This window comes from Schistocerca serialis, chromosome 6, assembly GCF_023864345.2.
Source record: "Schistocerca serialis cubense isolate TAMUIC-IGC-003099 chromosome 6, iqSchSeri2.2, whole genome shotgun sequence".
NCBI classification, from domain to species: Eukaryota; Metazoa; Arthropoda; class Insecta; order Orthoptera; family Acrididae; genus Schistocerca; species Schistocerca serialis.
In genome coordinates this window covers 441,214,650-441,237,491 of record NC_064643.1, presented here as the reverse complement: position 1 = coordinate 441,237,491, position 22,842 = coordinate 441,214,650, and the positions used below count along the sequence as shown (strand labels likewise).

General features: G+C 46.0%; 1 pseudogene; it reads left to right on the top strand.

Annotated features, from left to right (window-relative positions):
* The first annotated feature begins 22,251 nt into the window (after window positions 1-22,251).
* Window positions 22,252-22,369, top strand: LOC126485653 (5S ribosomal RNA; annotated as a pseudogene).
* Window positions 22,370-22,842: the final 473 nt, after the last annotated feature.

The following is a 22,842-nucleotide window of genomic DNA, read 5'->3' as shown; positions in this document are numbered from 1 at the left end:
GTACTGGGGTACAATAAAATTAAAATCATTCCAAAATGATTATCAGTTGCATGAGGCACCATTTCTTGTATGAAATGAGAGCTGTTAAGCAGAAGATACTAAATGCTATAAACAATCCGTTATACCATTTGTATCGGGTATTGATGTTACATTAAATTTTGTTGCAGTACTATTAATCAGTAAGACTTCATAATAGTAAATTCCAGTAGAAGATGCATTTCTCATTAATGTGTACAAGCCCAGCTGCGATTTAACTGTTTGGAAACGAATTTTGTGTGCTGAGCTGAGCGTCCGAGCGAGTTCAGGCGTACCTTAGTGACGTAAGCGCCTGTCTTTCTCGTGGGCCTCACAGCAACGCGGCTATTTAACGGCTAGGATACGGCGACACGGCAGTCATTTACCACTTGACAACGCCCGAGGAGAGCTTGGTCGAAAGCTCGTGGGATTTTAATCACCTGACTTGGCTGGAAGACAGAGGAGATTTTATTAATTCGTATCGGCGTGAGACGAAGCACTCATACACGATGTAAATAACAGAAATCATATCAACATGAAATAAGATGTAAACACATCCGTCTTCCAAATCCACCAGAGAACAAATAAGAAAATTGAAATTACTGTAGTTACACTAATTATGTAAGTTCGAAGGAAATAAAAATAATGATGTAAACAAAATCTTGCGTGCTATCCCACGCGCGTTTCTCATATGCGGACAGTGTTCATTGGTACAAAGTCGATTACCATTTTGCCTCGAGTCAGGATCCACTATCAAGGTCGGCGGCCGGTGTGGCCGAGAGGTTCTAGGCGCTTCAGTCTGGAACCACGCGACCGCTACGGTCGCTGGTTCGAATCCTATCTCGGGCATAGATGTGTGTGCTGTTCTTAGGTTAGTCAGGTTTAAGTAGTTCTAAGTTCTAGGGGCCTGATGACCTCCGATGTTAAGTTCCATAGTGGTCAGAGCCATTTGAACCACTATCGAGGTCGTGTCCTGCTCGATACTCCCCAACTGTGAAGAGGGTTTACGAAAACACTACCCAAGCATCCCCCAAGACCCCTCCATACAGCTTTACTTCCTGCAGCACCTCATCTTCTGCCTTCCAAACTTCACAGAAGCTTTCCTGCTAAACTTCATTCTACAAAACTCCCCCAGGCTGTGGGTGAACCATGTCTCCGCAATATCCTTTCTTCCAAGAGCACTAATTCTGCAAGTTTCGCATGAGATCTTGTGTTTGGAAGGTTGGAGATGAGGTATTAGAGGCAGTTAAACTGTGAGGACGGGTCATGAGTCGTGCTTGGGTAGCTCAGTCGTCAGAGCACTTGTCCGCGAAACGGTCCGGCACACAGTTTTAATCTAAAAGGAAGCTTCACATCAACGCACACTTACTGCAGAATGAAAATTCTGATTCTAGAGTTTGAAGGATGTCGGGTTTAGCAGTTACGTGGAATAATAATAATGTCGTGTGACGAGGGCCTCCCGTCGGGTAGACCGTTCACCTGCTGCAAGTCTTTCGATCTGACGCCACTTCAGCGACTTGCGCGTCGATGGGGATGAAATGATGATGATTAGGACAACACAACACCCAGTCCCTGAGCGGAGAAAATCTCCGACCCAGCCGGGAATCGAACGCGGGTCCTTAGGATTGACAGTCTGTGGCGCTGACCACTTTTTTTTTTCTTCTACCAACCTTTTTTTTTTGTAATCTTTATTATTGAACAAACAGAGAGTACATATATATATACACAAAGCAAAAGTTCTTCAAGGTACCAGTTAAACATATACAAATGAGTGTTAGGTAAACAAATTATTAGAATAACATGAAATACAACAAAATAGAACATATCCTGTTTTCCTTTTTTTTTGTTTTTGTTTAAAAATTTGTATTGAACAAACTAAAAGTACATATATATTCACTATGCAAGAGTTCTTCAAGGTACCATTTAAAAATATACAAATGACTGTTAGTTAAAAAAAATATTAAAAAAGAAAAACATTAAATACAACAAAATATAACATATTCTGTCTTCTTCCTTTTTTTTAAAAAAAAAATTGTGTTTGTTTTTGGTCGATGCATGAGAACGTGGATAAGGGTGTTGCATCATGTGACAGGTAGGCATGGTACACCCCAACTTTGAGGGGGGTCAAGGAAGACGCTGCGGAGATAACCGGCAAAAGTTTGTCGGTGAGATGGTTTTCGGGTGAGGGTGCTACGCGCGGTCACAACTTTGTACCAGAAGTCAAGGACTGTATGCGGACCACTCCGAAAGAGATATTCTAAAGCCTGTCCTCGAAACCAGATTAGGGTATGGTGCTTAGCAAGAGGGTAGTGAAATGTCTGGGGCAACAACAGGAAATCCGGGGTTACCGTCGTTGGCGGGGCACGGAGGTAAAAGCCCACGATTCGTTGGATGAGGAGCCATACGTTTTGTTTCAGGGGGCACGTAAGACGGTGCTCGTCGGTGTCTTCGAGCCGACAGTCAGGGCAGAGTGGGGAGGTGGCCAGTCCTATGCGATAAAGTCGACTATTAGTCGGGAATTTTCCATAGACTAAAACATACCAGAGTGCAGACACAGACGACGGTAAAAAGGGTGCATGCACACATCCCCAAACCGTGCGCCAGTTAATGTCAGGATGCTGTAGCACCATGGGGTCGCAAGGGTTGGACAGCATAAACAAACGATAATAATCTTTTGTACGGGGAGGACGGGTGACTGGAAGATCGACCCGAACGTAGCTGAGTTCTATGAAACAATTGGCGACGTAGTACAATAATGGAGAAATATGTGCCACATTGATCGGTGGATCGAGAGAAGCTGGTCGGAGGATATCTAAGAGACTGCGTGTTAAAGACGGGACCGGCCCCTGCCAGTGCCGCAACAGAGTGTGGACAAAGAGTGCAGAAGAGCGTGTCCGCACGTTGATGAGTCCGAGGCCACCTTTTGCAGGAGGCAGTGTTAGAGTGTTGTAGCGGACTTTGAAAAGTGCTCCTGCTGACACGAAATATCCAAAGGCTGATTGGATACGGCGGCCAAGAAGTAACGGCATTGGGAGGATCTGGGCGACGTGTACCAGTTTAGGGGCGACATAGATGTTGACATAGGACACACGTTGGAGTTGGTTTAAGTTACGGTGCACTTGACCGCGGACATGGTGCCGAATCGACTGCAAAAGCCGCCGGTAAGCCAGGGCCACTGTGCGGTGTGTGGAGCTCGTAAATTCGATACCCAAGTAACGAAGGGTGGCACTGACTGGGAGTGGGGTCGGCACCATAGCCGGGAGGCCGCGCCCAATGTGCATCATAGTCGATTTACGGACATTAAGAATGCTACCAGAAAGACGTCCATACTGGTGGATCCATTGGATGGTGTCATTGAGTTCCGTGGAGGAGCAGGTGAGAAAGAGGAGATCGTCCGCATAAGCCCTACAGTGAAAGGTGTGGTCACGCAAAGTGAGGCCCTGCAGTCTAGAGGTAAGTCCAGTGATGAGGGGCTTAAGTGCAATGGAATATAGTAAAGCAGACATAGGGCATCCTTGACGCACAGAGCGGCGTATAGGAATCGGTCCTACAAGCCTCCCATTGACTTGTACCATCGATACCGCGGGAAGTAGTAACCGGCGAATGGCATCGACAAAAAGCAATGGGAACCCCATACGTATCGCCACCATGAGGAGGAATGGGTGTCGAACGCGATCAAAGGCACTCGTGAAATCGACGGAGACCAGTGCTGCACGAAGGCGACAATTGACGCCAGTGCAATGAGGTCACGGCATTCTCCTAGGGCTGTTTGTAAGGTGGCCCCACAACGACGTGCAGTCTGCTCAGGTGAAAGGACCGTAGGTAAGACGGTGCGTATGCGCGCTGCTAAGAGGCGTGCATAGATTTTGTAGTCTGCATTCAGTAGTGTAAGGGGGCGATATGCAGAGACATGAGACCCTCCCTTCGGTTTAGGCACAGGTAGGAGAATGCCAGTGACGAATTCAGGTGGAATTGGGAAGGACGGAGTAAAGAGTTCCTGAATCATTTCCGTCCAGCGAGGAAGCATTAACTTGGTGAACGCCCGGTAAAACTCCACTGGGAGACCATCTGGTCCGGGTGATTTGTTCTTGGCCCCTTTGTTGATCGCATCTACCACCTCTTCTGCGGTGATTGCAGACATCATGGACGTTGACTCCGCTACGGTGAGGGTCCGATCAGGGGAAGGACGGAGATCATCAGGAATGGGCGTCGCCATCGGTTCATCATCATAAAATTGGCGATAATGTTCAGCAAAGGCGGACACGACTGCCGCCTGTGTTGTGTGGTGAACACCATCGGAGGTCGTGATGTTGGGGACGAAAAGCCGACGTCGACGACTATGGTCGGATGCGGCATGGATTGTGGATGGGGTTTCGTTGTTGAGGAGGTCTTGTCGTCCGGAACGCACCACAACACCATGCAGTCGTGCACGTTGAAGAGAGAGGAGACGAGCTTTAGTGCGTTGTCGTTCCCTGTGGGTGTCAGGTGATGGAGGGAGCGCCTCGAGCTCACGGAGGACGGCGTAGTGAAAATTTGTGGTGTCTCGATGCCATGCTGCTGCTTCCTTGCCACATTGTATGAAGGCCTTTCTGATCGCAGGTTTGGCACATTTGAGCCACCAATGGAACGTCGATGTGTACTGCGGAAGGCGTCTTTCGCAAGACGCCCATGTAGTGGCAATACATTGTCGGCAGTGTGGATCATTAAGGAGGGAGGTATTAAGCTTCCAGTAACCTCTGCTGCGCCACACTGACTGAGGTGGCAGAGCCAGGGAGCAAATGTCGGCGCAATGGTCCGAAAATGCGAAGGGCCATCGTTCAGTTTGGGCGACTTCATTGCCGAGGTGAGCAGAGACATAAAACCGGTCCAGTCTGCTCGCAGAATGTGCTGTATAATGGGTAAAACGGGGGGTATTGCCATGAATTTTCTCCCAAACGTCCACTAGATGAAAATCTTCGATTAAGGTGAGCAGCGCCGGGCATGGCAAATAACCAGGTACTTGGTCCTGCGGGTGGAGGACACAGTTGAAATCGCCTCCCATGATAAGGCGATCATAGCGTCCAGAAAACAGGGGCGCCACGTCATGTCCAATGAAAGTGGACCGCTGCCGACGGTTCGCGGAGCCAGACGGAGCGTAGATATTGATGACGCGCGTGTCGAAGATGGTAACAGCCATGCCTCTTCCACAGGGAAGGATTGTCGTGTCCGTGAGCGGGATTCCTTCGCGTATGTAGAAAGCCACTCCACGCCCTGATTGATCACATGTGGACCTGTATGAGTCGTAGCCGTAGACTGGTGGTAGTGTGGCAACGCGTACTTCCTGAAGAAGGGCGACGTCGACGTCAGAGGCCCGAAGTATGTCACATAGGAGTTGCAGCTTGGGTGCAGTGCCGATCATGTTGAAGTTCAGTGTGGCAAACCGGTATGTTTGTTTCAGTGGTGGTGGACGCGCATCTATCATCACCAAGGGAAGTAAGAGGAGGGCACCGACAGGAAGTCCCGTCCCATCAGCTGCAATGCCTCGCTTTTGATGTTAACAGGCAGCCTCGTCCGGCGGAGGCAACTCATCCGGAAGAGGGGGCGTACCTTCCTCAATGTCGTCGGCCCATGCTCCCGTGCCGTGGGTCTGTCCAATGTCCATGGGAATTGCGTCGTGGTGAGAGAGATCTGGAGTTGTCGGCGGGGAGACAGGCGTCTCAACCGGCGCACCGATCGTTACATTGTGCGTGGCGACCTCCATGGCGGTCCCGTCCTGCGAAACGTCTTGTTCATCGTGAAAGTTGTCCGCCGACCTCTGCGTGGAAATGTCGGCTGCTTGGGTGTCGTCTTCGTCGTCGCGGGTGGCAACGCTCTGAGAGCCCGTGGGTGAACGGCGACGGCGTTTGCGCCTACGTGGCGAGCGTTGTTTGCGCACGTGTTCCTCAGTGTCGGACGACGGCAAGGAGGAGCGTCGACCTGGTTCGAAGGCGTCGGTGGGTACAATGAAATTGTCAAACAGGTGTTGTGAAGATGTACTGGTCTCCTCAGCGTCCGGTGCGGGAGCCTGTTCGGCGGCAAGGTTGTCAGGTGGGACGTCTGTACCGTCCGTTGGTGACTGGGACGGAGGGACGTGCCGATCGGAAGGACCGGGCGACGGACTGGACGAAACTATAGACGTGGCAAGAGCCGCTGCGTAAGTGACCGGTAGGGAGGTCATCGTGGGTGTGACGGACGCTTCCGACAACGGGAGCTGCGCGACACGTCGTTGAATGCATTCAGACCGTAGGTGACCTTCTTTCCCGCAACCGGAACAGGTCCGAGGTTGGCCGTCGTACATTATAATGGCACGGCAGCCTCCGATACGTAGATAGGAAGGCACGTGTTTCTGCAACTCGATGCGGACCTGTCTAACACCGTTTAAAACTGGATAGGTCTGAAATTGGACCCATCGTTCGGCAACATGTTCCAGAACGTTGCCATAGGGACGGAGCGCCTCGATGACGACGTCTGCAGGTAGTTCGAACGGCAGTTCGAAGATCCTTATCGTGCGTGTGCCGAGACCTGCGTGATCGAAGGTAACGGGTCCGACGTTGCCGTCAGAATGACAGAAGCGCAGTCCACGTTTTGCCTCGAAGCACCTTGTCGCACGCCGCATCGTTGATCATTTTGACGTAGACGGTACTGCTAACTATGGACAAGTGGATACCAATTAGATCCGTTGGTGGTATTTTAACTTCATCGCGTATAAATCGTTCTACCTCCAGGGCCTTGGGTCGGGCGAAGTCGGAACAAAAGTTGAAACGTAACGTCTTCTTCCGATAGATGTGCGCCATGGTGGTCTAGAAGGAAAACGGCACTTACAGCGGCCAAAGTAAACACAAACACACCGTGCGCGCCTCGCCCGCAGCGCTCTGGCGCGTGGCCGCCTCGCAGCACTGCCGGCGGCAGACTGCCCGGGTGCGGACTACGTAGAAATGAAAAGATTATCTCAGAATAGTAAAAGATGGATTACAGCATCAAACTAGCCAATAGATAGTTCACTTAGAAGAATTCTCAAGCCAATAAACATTTTGGAACCAAGTGCTCCGGCAATAGGGCGTCCGTGTGACGGCAGATGCGACATAGATTGAGCAGCACTCCGGCGAATGCTCCTCTGGCGAGGAGCGTGGCGTTGGTTGGTGGGGCAGCTGGCCGCGCAGTACCGGCCGTGGCCGGGCAGACCCTCGCGAGAAGAGCCGTGCCTCTCTGGTAGTGAGACCGGAAGTTCGGCGGCACAAACAGTGGCGAGCTTCCGCGGCAGGCGCGTTCGTTTTTTAAACGGCCGACTGCGGCAGCACCGGGCCGGCGCGACGTGCCTAAGTAGCACGTGTGTCCCAGGGGTGGGGCGGCGGATGCGGGGTGTTCCGTTACGCCGCGTCCCGGCGCTGGGAAGCCCAACAAGGCGGCGTAAATACGGGCGAAAGGGGCGTTGCTGAAAACGTTGCGAATCTGTACTGAAGAAGGTGTCGAGCGAAGCTCGTGCAGAAGCATCTACGTTATCTGATCATCTGTTAGTGGGTATTAATAAGGGATGTAACCACCTTTCGGCTTTATGACGATTTGAATTCTGCTGGTGACAATATCGGTCAGGTATATGAAAGTGTGTGGCAGCCCATTCTTTCTCAAGGTAGTAATGTTGGATGCTGGCGTCTAGAGCTAAGTTGACATTGTAGCTCATTACAAACGCGTTCCATTAGGTTGAGGTTGCAAGCCTGTACAGGCCAGTCAGCTTCAGGAATGTTATTGTCCACAAACCATTACCTCACATATACTGCTTTAGGACAGGGTGCATTGTCGTGTTGATACAAGCCGTCATGGTTTCTCTACTGTAAGCAGTACACAATGTTCACTACACGAGGTTGTAAAATGTGTCCATATCCTTCCGAATTTAGCGTCTGCTTAAGCGCAATAAGACAACGGCCTTGCCGCAGTGGATACACCTGTTCCCGTGAGATCACCGAAGTTAAGCGCTGTCGGGCGTGGCCGGCACTTGGATGGGTGACCATCCAGCCGCCATGCGGTGTTGCCATTTTTCGGGTGCACTGAACCTCGTGATGCCAATTGAGGAGCTACTTGACCGAATAGTAGCGGCTCCGATCAAAGAAAATCATCATAACGACCGGGAGAGCGGTGTGCTGACCACACGCCCCTCCTATCCGCATCCTCAACTGAGGATGACACGGTGGCCGCATGGTCCCGATGGGCCACTTGTGGCCTGAAGACGGAGTGCTTTAAGCGCAATGAGGGAACCACGCCATACCCACGAAAAACAACCCTATGCCGTAACATGGCCTTCACAATTGGCACTACACATGATGCCAGACAGTGTTCTCCAGGCATTCAGCATACCCAAACTCTTCCAACGGATTGTCACAGTGCATAGCGCGATTCGTCACTCCAAACCACCCGTCCCAGTCGTCCACTGACCGGTGACGTCCCACTTTACGCCACTTCGAGATCACTTATCGGTGGTTTCAAAAATATGTAGCTGATGAAGAGCTGTTGAACCAATGTACTCCATTCTTTTTAACTCCCTACGGAGAGTCAGTGTGCTAGTGGGACACTTGGTAGCATTTGGAAACTCACGAGTGATTCCATCTACTGGTTTCAAGCGATGTTTTATAAACATCCTCCACAGTGTTCGACGGTACCAGTCTGTCAGTATGTGAGGTGTGTATCATATTGGTTTGTCTGCGGTTGTTTGTTCGCGCTTCCCTCAGTCGACTTGGGCAGCTTTAGGAGGGTGTAAACGTCGCTGATGGATTTGTTACTCAGGTGACATACAATGAGTAGTCCACATTCGAAGTCACTAAGCTCTCCTGAGCGATCCATTCTGCCGTTACTGCTTCACCGGTGACAACGCAACAGTCATCACCTCCTATAATACCGGCGGCTCCGCCTCACGTGGCATGTGGTCACTCCCGCATGACATGCGTGTCCGGTTACTTTTCATTAGATGGTGTATACACTCTTAAGCAGCGACTATACAGGGTGTTTCACAATTCATGTTATACGTTTTTAGAGATTGCAGAGGGGACTTAGTAGGTCAAGTTTTACATGGGAACCCCTATTCGAAAACGCCATTCAGCGACGTTGCATGGCGACAAGGCTATAGGCGCCGGTGTCTCTAAATGTATGTATACATCTGGTGATACAGGAAGTGCATGGAGTTGTGGGAGGAAGAATGGCTGGCGGTGACGGCCAATAAACTGCGGTTGGTGAAGTCAACAACTCGGTCGTGGCGTTCCTCCTGCCGGTTGCTCAGGCGCGAAGAGGTGGCCCTCACACGTCTTCATCTACATCTACATCTACATTTATACTCCGCAAGCCACCCAAAGGTGTGTGGCGGAGGGCACTTTACGTGCCACTGCCATTACCTCCCTTTCCTATTCCAGTCGCGTATGGTTCGCGGGAAAAACGACTGTCTGAAAGCCTCCGTGCGCGCTCTAATCTCTCTAATTTTACATTCGTGATATCCTCGGGAGGTATAAGTAGGGGGAAGCAATATATTCGAAACCTCATCCAGAAACGCACCCTCTCGAAACCTGGCGAGCAAGCTACATCGCGATGCAGAGCGCCTCTCTTGCAGAGTCTGCCACTTGAGTTTGTTAAACATCTCCGTAACGCTATCACGGTTACCACATAACCCTGTGACGAAACGCGCCGCTCTTCTTTGGATCTTCTCTATCTCCTCCGTCAACCCGATCTGGTACGGATCCCACACTGATGAGCAATACTCAAGTATAGGTCGAACGAGTGTTTTGTAAGCCACCTCCTTTGTTGATGGACTACATTTTCTAAGGACTCTCCCAATGAATCACAACAATTAATTTTATATGATCATTCCACTTCAAATCGTTCCGCACGCATACTCCCAGATATTTTACAGAAGTACCTGCTACCAGTGTTTGTTCCGCTATCAAATAATCATACAATAAAGGATCCTTCTTCCTATGTATTCGCAATACATTACATTTGTCTATGTTAAGGGTCAGTTGCCACTCCCTGCACCAAGTGCCTATCCGCTGCCGATCTTCCTGCATTTCGCTACAATTTTCTAATGCTGCAACTTCTCTATATACTACAGCATCATGGAACTTCCGACGCTATCTACTAGGTCATTTATATATATTGTGAAAAGCAATGGTCCCATAACACTCTCCTGTGGCACGCCAGAGGTTACTTTAACGTCTGTAGACGTCTCTCCATTGATAACAACATGCTGTGTTCTGTTTGCTAAAAACTCTTCAATCCAGCCACACAGCTAGTCTGATATTCCGTAGGCTCTTACTTTGTTTATCAGGCGACAGTGCGGAACTGTATCGAACGCCTTCTGGAAGTCAAGAAAAATAGCATCTACCTGGGAGCCTGTATCTAATATTTTCTGGGTCTCATGAACAAATAAAGCGAGTTGGGTCTCACACGATCGCTGTTTCTGGAATCCATGTTGATTCCCACATAGTAGATTCTGGGTTTCCAAAAACGACATGATACTCGAGCAAAAAACATGTTCTTCGGATCGGGCACTGTTCTCTCACACATAGATTTGTATTACGGCAGGAGGATCCTCCGTTTTGTGATGCTTGTGGTGTGCACATCTCTGTCCGGTACATTTTAACAGACTGCATTTTATACCGTGATGCAAGGGCAGAAGCACAAGTTGATGGGCATCTGCCTTGTGTTTTAGCTAACGATGAGATGTTTGTGTCTAGGGTTTTAAAGTTTTGTGATGTGTCTGGACTCTGACCTCAACTTTTAGGCTGGAGGTTTTAGTGTATTGCAGAGTGGCTGACTCCTCCCTTTTTTCCTTGCGGTCAGCCAGCCACTTCCATCTGCTCTATTGTTTTAGCTCCGTCTACCACTTTCTTCCTGTGTTGTCCATGTTTTACTGCTGACGCCATGCTTCGTCCCACGCTTCGGCCTGGGTAGGCACATCTTTTTCAAAGCTTGTTACCTGTGTTTTATGTTCTGTTTTCTCTTACTGTTCTGAGTATTTTCTTGACACCCGTCTCACTATGTTACTGAGCGGGCGCTGAAGACCTTGCTGTCGTGCGCCCAAAAAAACCCTCTACTACTACTACTACAGTGATGATTTTACAAACTTTCTAAGATGATGGTGAATGTTAACCCTGTTGGGACTGTATAAATGATTGAGAACGTAGACAAAAGTTAGGTGTTCTGACAACATTTATTTTTATCTAAAATAAAAAACAGACTTTCTAGAGTCTCGCTCAAGGTGCGTTAGGTTGTAATGAAATCTTTAATAATTTTCCGTTTGCGGAATATAAGTGATAGTGTAACGTGTCCTCTCTCAATGGAAGAGAGAAATGTATCAATTTGAGGTAAGGGCCGGCTGCTGTGAGCGAGTGGTTCTAGGCGCTTCAGTCCGGAACCGCGCTGCTGCTACGGTTGCAGGTTCGAATCCTGCCTCGGGCATGGATGTGTGAGATGTCCTTAGCTTAGTTAGGTTTAAGTAGTTCTAAGTCTATCGGACTGATGAGCTCAGATGTTAAGTGACATAGTGCTCAGAGCCATTTGAACCATTTCTTGAGGTAAGGGTCCCTGTGATGGAAACGAACGAGTCGAAAGTTATAAGCGAAAATTGTTGTGATACCTCGAACAGTGGAATACGTGTACCGGTACTGTTGTCACTAAGATTTTAGGGTAGACGACTTTCAAGAGGTGATAGTATGGACAAAAACATGGAAATAATATCCATTAAACATGGAGGCTAAAATGCATATCAAAGAAGCTATCAGCATTTGCTCGTCTTCGTCACTGTGAAACACCTCCTCTACTGAACGTGTGCTCATAGCTCTTAAGGTACATGTATTCCACTGTCATAGGTGTAAGAACTTTTTTCGGTTATCATTTACGACTCGTGCATTTCCGGTACAGGGACCCTTGCCTCAAATTGATACATTTATCCTTCTCCATCATCCTAGGAAGTTCGTAGCATCATGACGGAATCGCCTGTATACATATATTTACTGGTGCCGGCGCCCATAACTTTGACGCTCTGCCGGCCGAAGTGGCCGTGCGGTTAAAGGCGCTGCAGTCTGGAACCGCAAGACCGCTACGGTCGCAGGTTCGAATCCTGCCTCGGGCATGGATGTTTGTGATGTCCTTAGGTTAGTTAGGTTTAACTAGTTCTAAGTTCTAGGGGACTAATAACCTCAGCAGTTGAGTCCCATAGTGCTCAGAGCCATTTGAACCATTTGACGCTCTGCAGCGTCGATGGATGACGTCTCCGGCCATGGATTCCTATGAAAAACGTAATCTACTAAGTCCCATCCACAACCTCAAGAAGTGCGTAGTGTGAATTGTGAAACACCCTGTATTCCTAACCGGAGACTTGTGCCGGAGGTTAAGCACCTCGGCGCAGAATGAACTCCACGAAACACTTAAAAGTGTTGGAGAACAAGTATGAACCTTGAGCGCTCAACCGGCACTCGTGTCATTTGGAGATATGTCGCAGCTAGGTCCAAGGGGCGGCGCATATTGCTCAGTGGCGTCTCAAAGCGCTCAAGAATTGAGGGGGTGGATTACGTTCTTTGATGATTTACGCTGTAAATAAAGTAACGTTTTATATTAGCGGCTAAATTCCGTTAACACTTCTAACGTTTATATAGTTTAAATAAAGCATTACATTTTCACTGTAAAAATAATATAATCTATATTCATAAATACCCAAAAATAGAAATATCTCCTTAACATCATCGGTGCCACGCTCTGATTATAAGTTATTTAGGTATAAGAAAAATAAAACTATTAAAATAAATATTCAAAAAATAAAAGTTAAAAGATAAATCTTAAAATTTGAATCATATCACCCCTGGATATAACTAATTAAATAAACAAACAAGCTATATAAACCTTGACCTGTCTGTGCTACAACTGGCAACCTTCTAATCACCCCTCCTGCGTGGGCGGGGCTAATTTTGTACTGGGATGCCTAGCAACGTGCTGTTCAGAAGAGATCGCCACCCCCTCCTTTCTTACGGACTTACGGACAGCCCTGCAGGATTCGTGGTCAATTCTCTCCAGCACTACTTTAGACATTAGTCGAGTCCATGCCACCTGATATCCCTGTAAAGGAAGAGCTAGCTCCAGGAAATGACTTGCCCTACCATATTTTGAGATCGTTCAACCGGCGTTCCTCTTTGCACGACCAACATGCGAAAATGGGGCATTCTTCCAGCTGATGGAGATACATCCTGTCAGTGCGGAACAACACAAGACCCTGCCCACCTGCTAATTTGCCCTCAACCTGAACAACTCTGCGCTACACAGGACCTGATCGATGGAAACAACAAGGCCATCGGAGTTGCTACCTTCTGGAAATGCTGACCGGACAAAGAAATGAATGAATCAATAAATGCGTGCTCACGGAGGCCCTACACGATATTAAGCAGGTGTACCAGTTTATTTGGCTCTTCAGAGTTGAATAAATGTGTGTGACTAAACCAAAATCTTCGAGCAAAGTAGTCTTAATACACTGCAATCTATGAAATAGAGATAAGCACCAAGTACTTACGATTCCATTTAAAGGCAACATCGAAAATCTGAAGTCCATGAATTAGTGTCGAATGTGAGCAGGGTGCGAGTGCCGGTTGGTGTCCCTGGAGAAGCGGCAAGGCAGGGCAGGTGTGTGGCCGAAACTCGCACACGTGGCACACGACACTACGCAGCTGCTGAGTCTCGCTGACGGCTGCCAAACGCGCGCCGCGGCCTTCCAGGCAGCTGTTGCCGCTGCTCTGTTGAGGCGCTCCGTGGCTGCCGCCATATACCGTAGATGTTTGCCAGCACTTCATCTGCAAGGTAGCAAGAAAACTGTGAACTGTGTCATGTGTTCACTAAATGCGAAGTCTACAGAGCAAATTTCATATAAGGGCACATTTAAATTCGTTTCTGAGAAGCAGGCACGCATGCACACACACAAACACACGGACATGCACACACACACACACACACACACACACACACACACAAGCAAACACAAACACTTGAGACACCTTCAAACTTCACCCCATTTCTGTCTCTCTGGCCACTTTTGTTCTCTGCTACCAGTCAATGTCTTTCAGGTGTGACCCAATCGGATTGAATTGTGAATTGTGTCATGTGTTGACTAAATGACTCGTTTCTAAGAAGCAGGCATACACGCGCGCGCGCGCACACACACACACACACACACACACACACACACACAAACACTTGAGACACCTTTACACTTACCCCATTTCTGTCTCTCTTACCACTTTCGCTCTTTGCTATCAGTCAATGTCTTTCAGGTGTAACCCAATCTAGTTAAACTTATGAGTTCAGTCTTAACTCCGGCCACATGTCTAGGAGGGCGCATCGACACTGACCGACCTCCGTGTCATCCTCTTCCAGTGACGTCATTGCTTGTAGTATGGAGGGGTGTGGGTCTGCACAACGCCATCCTGGCCGTTGTCAGTTTTTGTAACATGAATCGGCAGTGTTCCGACAAGTAGCTTGTCAGCTGGCATCACGAGACTGAGTGCACTCCTTTCCACTCCCACCAAGGAAAATTCTCTGGCAGTACCGGGAATCGAACCTGGGTGCTTTGCAGCAGTCAGCCACGTTGACCACTCAGCTATGAAGGTGGTCAGTCCACTGACAAGAAACTCTTTTTAATACGTCATATTAATAAACGCTTATAGCATTGAACCATTTACAACAATAGACATTATCTTTATTTTTTGCGTGGAATATGTAAGTAAAATTTTCGTTTAGGAGTTGAGTTGTGTCGTGTAACCTGTAAGTTATTTATTGTCCTTGTAGTACTGAAATATCCTTGCAGTTTGTCTTATTTTTTGATACTTATAATATCGTTTTTGAAGCCGTGTATGTTGAACATGTAGAAGTTGTTTCATTTTGATGTCATATGAAAAAGAAATCAACAAAATTCGCAGGTATGCTACAAGTTTCAACAAAAATCCATATATTTTTATCTGCATATATTCCATTACCATTTTGCAAGTTGCTACACAGTAATATCTTCCTCAGATACACGTTTTTGGAAAGTTGACGTCGCAATGAAGATCCTGACATAGCAACAAAAAGCTCCAATGCATAGTTGTGACGTCGAAATGTACTTGGAAATGAAAAAAATGCTATGTAAGGGAAAGCTGCAATTGATTATCTGGTTTTCCATTCAAATTCTGACCACTGCTAGTCTAGTGAATCATAACGTGAATAATAGTGCAAGAAACAGGGAACGAGGAAACACTAAGACTTTGAGGCCAATACAGAAGGAGCACAAGCTATATGAATGGCGAAGAAACTCGGCTTGCCCTTACTTACGGAACCATCCAATATTCACCTAACTCGAGTTGACCGGCCTGAGGTTTCAGGTTGACTCAAGTGGTGTGCAATTTTTTCCCGAAAGTATTTGTGTAGATTGTAGGTTGTAGATTTATGTGTATGTGAAAGGTCGAAAATAAACAGTACAGGCAAGATAGTAATAGAATTTTTTGAAATGTTTTGCTACAGAACCGAAAACTATTACATCCACGTCATTGTTCCCGGCTCACGCTGGACATAGCTTTTAACCAGACATTGAAGCGGCTAACCAGATTGTGCTGTGCAGTAAAATTTGCAACATTAAAGTAAATTTGTAACATAAATATCAACCGTTAGAACACAAAGGTTTTACATTACATCGTAAATGAAACGTAGAATCAAATACGTCGGTTCAAAAATGTTCAAAGGTGTGTGAAATCTTATGGGAGTTAACTGCTACGGTCATCAGTCGCTAAGCTTACGCACTACTTAACCTAAACTAGCCTAAGGACAAAGACACGCACACATCCATGCCCAAGGGAGGACTCGAATCTCCGCCGGGACCAGCCGTGCGTCGGTTCTTAACTGCAAAAAACAGGCACACTTGATATTTGTCAATTAGAGCGTTATTTACCACGTATGGGTTCAAATGGTTCAAATGGCTCTAAGCTATTAGAAAATAGCCAAATTTGCCTGCACAGCACAACTTGGCTAGCCGCTTCAATGGGACTTAACATACTAAGAGGTCATCAGTCCCCTAGACTTAGAACTACGTAAACCTAACTAACCTAAGGATATCACAACCATCCATGCACCACGAGTGGGAAACAATGGTTTGAGTAAACCGTGGGTATGTTTTGCGTAGAATCTGAATAAGAAATAAAACTGGGGGGGGGGGGGGTTCCTATTTGAAAACACAAAGTTTACTCCGCCCACGCAGGAGGGTTGGCTAGGAGGTGGCCAGCTGTAGCACAGACAGATGTCCACTTTACTAATTTTAACTTTTAGCTATAACACTATTTTCATAGGATGCGTCGTTTTCGAGATATTTAGTTGTCTCAAGTTAGAACAAAACCCTATATATTCCTTATTTTTTTGCCGTAATATCAGTTCTTACATCAATTATTATATCAAGGAATAGTTGGTGTGGTGATGGAGGGAAGTGGTGGTGTAAAAACTGAAGACACCGAGGCTTCGTTATAGTAAACAGAATGAAGTGGATGTAGGTTGCAATAGCTGCAGGGATGAAGAGGCTTACACAAGACAGGTTATCATGGAGAACTGCTTCAGCAAGATTTGGACTGAAGGCGACAACGACGACGACGTCGACAACAACAACGACGACGATGACGACGACGACAGCAACAGCGGACATTCCGGACCATTCACACCTTATTTAAAGGTAACCGATTGACTATCAGGAAGTAAAAATTTCAGACGCAACACGCATTATCTTAAGCTACAGCTATTACAGAAGAACAGTTAACAAATTGGTAAATAAAGAAAATTTTGTGTCTGTTGCGTCTAGTATCTTGTAGACTGAACGAATCCCATAGTCATCGACATCTTTGGGTGAAATCGCACACTTACCTTCTTTCGTGCAGTATTGTTTCATTATGGGATTTGTCCTGGTGTTCGCAACATTGTTTAAAACACTGATATTTCTGGCGAACTCTACACGAAAAAAATGAGCTTACCGGATTTTGGAAATGCCAATAACTAGAAACCACTTAATCGAAGTACACCGTGTTGTGTTTTTCTCTGTCCACGATTGTCGTTGAGAGATATGAGTATTAGGAAAAAAATGGTTCAAATGGCTCTGAGCACTATGGGACTTAACATCTCAGGTCATCAGTCCCCTAGAACTTAGAACTACTTAAACCTAACTAACCTAAGGACATCACACACATCCATGCCCGAGGCAGGATTCGAACCTGCGACCGTAGCGGTCGCGCGGTTCCACACTGAAGCGTCTAGAACCGCTCGGCCACAACGGCCGGCCGAGTATTAGGAATGTTAACAAACTTGTAAACTGACAAGATTCGTAACTCCAAGCAAGGAAATCAACTGGGAAGAAGGTATGAGTAGCGGTCATGGTACGCCCATACTAATTTCGCCTCTCTGTGTTTGGCCTAAGCAGTTCACTGGAAATACTGTGATTATTAGGCCCTACCTCTCTAAAATTGAGATGGTAACATACATCTTTTGTAAAATGAAAAAAGAGAGTAAGGGAAATGAAGAAGCTTCGGAACGAAGCAATCATTGTGAAGGCCTTGTACGCCGAGAACCTATTAACGAAATGAATTAATATTGTAGCACATCCACAATTTTGTACTTCTTATATCTCATATATTATTGTTGCAGCATACATACATGTTATAAAATTATATATATATATATATATATATATATATATATATATATATATATATATATATATATATATATATGTGTGTGTGTGTGTGTGTGTGTGTGTGTGTGCCCTAGCCGAGCCTCAGGTACAGGGCGGGTCGCAGGTGGCGGATAGCGAACGATCCATCAGATATGGTGGACAGCTGCGAATAAGGGGAAACCCAAATAAGCAGTCCCGGACCGAGGCGGCAGCATCACGGGGGTGTGGGAGGGTGACTTTTGGCAAGGGTCACACTCATTCAAAAACCACAGAACCCGAAGACGTTGCTGTGTCATGGCGAGTAAGTGCCGCCATTACAATAAGCACTGTCAACACCCAAATCCAGGACGCGTCTGAAGTGGGAACCATCGGCATCCTGGTCAGCGTCTGTTCACACAATGTGCGGCTGGTCATAATGCGCCAGGAACTAACAATCCCTGGTTCTAAACACCCAGTGGAAACACTGGACCAACTTGATTACAAGCAAGTATGACTCGTGCAAGTAATAACAACATTACCCCAGGTGGTAACCAATCCACCCATCAACAGATGGCAACCAGGAATTCGGATTCTGGGGAACCTGGACTTACACGATTACATCAGAGAAAGTCGGAGCTCTCTGGCAAACTTCCACTTAAAACACCTACATACATTGGAACCTTTAACATAAATACATTAATCCAACCAGGAAAACTTCTAAACCTTACAACAGAACTTGAAAAGCAAAAGATAGTAATACTAGCTTTACAGGAGACACGTTTTACAGATGAAGAAACATCAGATTATGGCAACTATCGCCTCTTTAAGAGCAAGACGGATAAACGAATCGGAAGAGGAGCCCCCCATCTCGGGATGGCGTTTATCATACACAAGAGCGTGCTCAGCTCCATCAAGGAAGTTACTCCCGTACATAATAGGATAATGACGATGCGCTTACAATGTGCCAACAAAACATACACAATGGTTAATGTTCATGCTCCCACAAACGGAGACAACAAGAAAAACCCCATAGAAACAGAAAAGTTCTGGGAAAATTTGGAGAATATAATGGCCAAGATTCCAAAAGATGATACAAAAGTTCTACTCGGCGATTTTAATGCCCAAATTGGTAGAGAGAAAATCCACCAAAAAACCGTAGGCAAATATCCTGCACATAAATTTACCAATAAAAATGGTACAAGGCTCGTCGAACTATGTAAGCAGAATAACCTGAAGATAATGTCAACATCTCTAAGAAAATGTCCAAGAAAACAAAAGACATGGAGATCTCCTATACAACAAATTGGCGAGTTTCAAATAGATCATGTGGCAATTTCATACCCAGTACAAAAAGAAATTTACGACGTCCAAGTACGCAGAGGAGCAAACATTGATTCAGACCATTACCTAACTAGAATTAAAATCAAGTTTACAGCACGAAGAAGTCATCAGAAGAAAACAAAATACAGAGATATCACACCAAGAAGATTAAAGAATCTAAAGTAAAAGAAGAATGGGAGAAGGAAAAGGCAAACACATGGGAAGAATTTCATTCTAAAATCACGCGAATAGCTAAGGAAACTATTCCCTTGAAAAAGGTATTCAAACACCCTTGGTGGGATTCAGACTGTGAAAATGCATTGGAAAGGAGAAAAAAGGCATTTCAAGAATATAACAGTAAAATATCACAAGAAAGTCTACATTTATTTAACGGGGTTAGAAAACAGGTTTCAAAATCTATTAGGCAAGCAAAAAGGAAGTACACAAAGGCACAACTGGATGCCATAGAAGAAAATTTCCAAAACTATAATACAAGAGACTTCTACAGAACTTTCGCAGATAAAATACGAGGATATATCCCTCAAAATTTATGTTTCAGAAAACCAGATGGTAAATTAGCCCTAACAAACCAGGAAAACTGTCAAGTATTGGCTCAATATTTTTCTAACCTACTAAATTGCCCAGAACCTAGTTTAAGGTTTCCCAAAGAAATCTGTGCCAACGCTCAACCGGATTCATTACCACCAACACAGGAAGAAATCAAATGTCACATTAAAAACTTAAAAAATAATAGAACATCTGGCGAAGATGGCATTGTTGCAGAGCTATTAAAAAACCTAGGACCAAAGACGTTGCAAGAGCTCACAAAAATAATAACAAAAATATGGGAAACAGAAAAATTACCAGAGGATTGGAAATGTGCCCTTATTCACCCGTTACATAAAAAAGGAGACAGAACAAATGTCAATAACTACAGGGGAATCTCACTTTTACAAGTCACCTACAAAATTCTCTCAACATGCCTGCTGAAAAGAACACAAGAGCAGCTGGAACGCCAAATTGGTGATTATCAAGCAGGCTTCCGCCCCGGTCGCTCATGCATAGAACAAATATTTAATTTAAAGACAATATTAAAACACAAAGCAGTTAGAAATGCCCCCATAATTTGTACATTTGTAGATTTTAAGAAAGCCTATGACTCAATTGACCGGCAATCTTTGTTTAACATTTTAGAGGAACTTGGACTTGACTCCAAAACACTAAGGCTTATCAAAGAATCACTGACAGACACTGTATCTAAAGTTAAATTCAGGGGAGAAATCTCTGAACCTTTTCTCATAAAAACTGGAGTACGTCAAGGTGACGGGCTATCTCCACTTCTGTTTAATATAGTCCTGGATAAAGTCATTAAGGAATGGGAAAAAGAATTAAAAAATCAATCCTACTGGAAACCAATCCATCTTGGTAGAACCAAAGACAACGTGGAGATATCTTGTTTAGCGTTCGCGGACGACTTGGCCATACTTGCAGATGATGAAGAAATCGCCACCAAACAAATAGAGATCCTTAAGGAATGCGCGGATAAAGTAGGTTTACAAATTTCGTTTCAAAAGACAGAATTTTTCTGTACGAAATTCCATATACACAGTTTGAACACAAAATATGGAAAAATAAATAGAGTAAAACATTTTAAATACCTAGGTGAAATTTTGGAGCCAACCGGAGGAGAGAAAGTTGCACAGAAGATCAGACAACAGAAAATGAAGAGAGCATATGGTATGACACATGAAATATACAATAAAAAATGCATCTCCTCGAACACAAAAATCAGACACTACAGCGCAGTAATTAAGCCAGCAGCACTATATGCTAGTGAAACGCTCACACTCCAAACTATATCAAACCTGGCAGCAGACATAAGAAGGCGAAGATTAAAATTTTATGGACATGTCACTAGACTTCGCCCCACACGACTCACCAACAGAATTCTCACTTACATAGAAAAAGTCAAATCAACAACACCATGGATTAGCCAAGTAAAATTAGATTTACAAAAAGCAAATATTGAACTTAAAGATATCAAAGATAGAAAAACTTTTAGAAATAAGGTGGAAAAGTGGATTGTATTGTCGGAGAAGGAAGCACTAAGGAGACCAGGAACAAAATGGACGGAAGAAAGAAAAAGAAAACATGGGGAACGAATGAAAGAAGTATGGAAGAAACGACGTCAGAAAGCTTTGCGTGATCCTTCTGGGTCCATTCGCGATAAATAATAATAATATATGTGTGTGTGTGTGTGTGTGTGTGTGTGTGTGTGTGTGTGTGTGTGTGCGCATGTGTATGTGTTTTTGTTTGGTTGTTGCACATCTCTTCTTGGAGGGATTTCAACCAAAGTTAGTACACATGTCCTTCGCTTTCAGGCAGCAGTCGCAATTGGGATAAGGACCACCTACCTAAAACACTTGTAGACAATGAGATGCAAGGAAAACTGACTCATCATGCTTGTCGTTTAAATTTGTTACTCCTTTGCTACTAACGCTACTCGCAACATGCACTGACGTGACAAGAGTTATGGAATACCTCCTAATATCGTGTCGGACCTTCTTTTGCCTTCCGTAGTGCAGCAGCTCGACTTGGCGTGGACTCAACAAGTCGTTGGAAGTCCACTGCAAGAATAATGAGCCGCCCGTAACTGCGAAAGTTTTGCCGGTCCAAGAATTTGTGCACGTACTGTCCTCTCGATTACATCCCATAAATGTTGATGGAACTCATGTAGGACGATCTAGCGGCCAAATCGTTCTCTCGAAATGTCGAGAACGTTCTTCAAACCAATCGAGGACCGATGTGGCCCGGTCATATTGCGCGTCGTTCTCTATAAAAACTTCATCGTTGTTTGGGAACATGAAGCCCATGAACGGCTGCAAATGGTCTCCAAGTAGTGGAACGTAACTATTTATACTCAGTGTTTGACGTGTAAACACAGCCCACACGATTATGGAGACACCACCAGCTTGCATAGTGCCTGGTTGACAACTTAGGTCCGTGGCTTCCTGGGTTTTGTGCCACACTCGAACCCTACCATCAGCTATTACCAACGCAAATCGGGACTCTCCTGACTAGGCCACGGTTTTCCAGTCGTATAGGGTCCAAACGATATGGTCACGAGCCCAGGATGTCGTGCAGTTACCAGAGGCACTCGCGTTGGTCGTCTGCTGCCATAGCCCGTTAACACCAAATTTCGCCGCACTGTCCTAACGGATGGCAACGGCCTTGCCGCAGTGGCTACACCGGTTCCCGTGAGATCACCGAAGTTAAGCGCTGTCGGGCGTGGTCGGCACTTGGATGGATGACCATCCAGGCCGCCATGCGCTGTTGCCAATTTTCGGGGCCCTCAGCCCCGTGATGCCAATTGAGGAGCTACTCGATCGAATAGTAGCGGCTTCGGTCAAGAATACCATCTTACGACCGGGAGAGCCGTGTGCTGACCCCACGCCCCTCCTATCCGCATCCTCCATCGAGGGTGCCACGGCGGTCGGATGGTGCCGGTAGGCCACTCGTGGCCTGAAGACGGAGAGTGTCCTAACGGATACGTTCGCCGTACGTCCTGTAGTGATTTCTGCGGTTATTTCACGCAGTGTTGCTTGTCTGCTAGTACTCATAACACTTCACAAACGCCGCTGCTGTCGCTCCTTAAGTGAAAGTCGTCGGCCACTGCGTTGCCCATGGTGAGAGGTACTGCCTGAAATCAGGTATTCTGGGCACACTATTGACACTGTAGATCTGGAAACACTGAACTCTCTAATGATTTCCGAAATGGAATGTCCAGAACGTCTAACACTAACTACCATCCC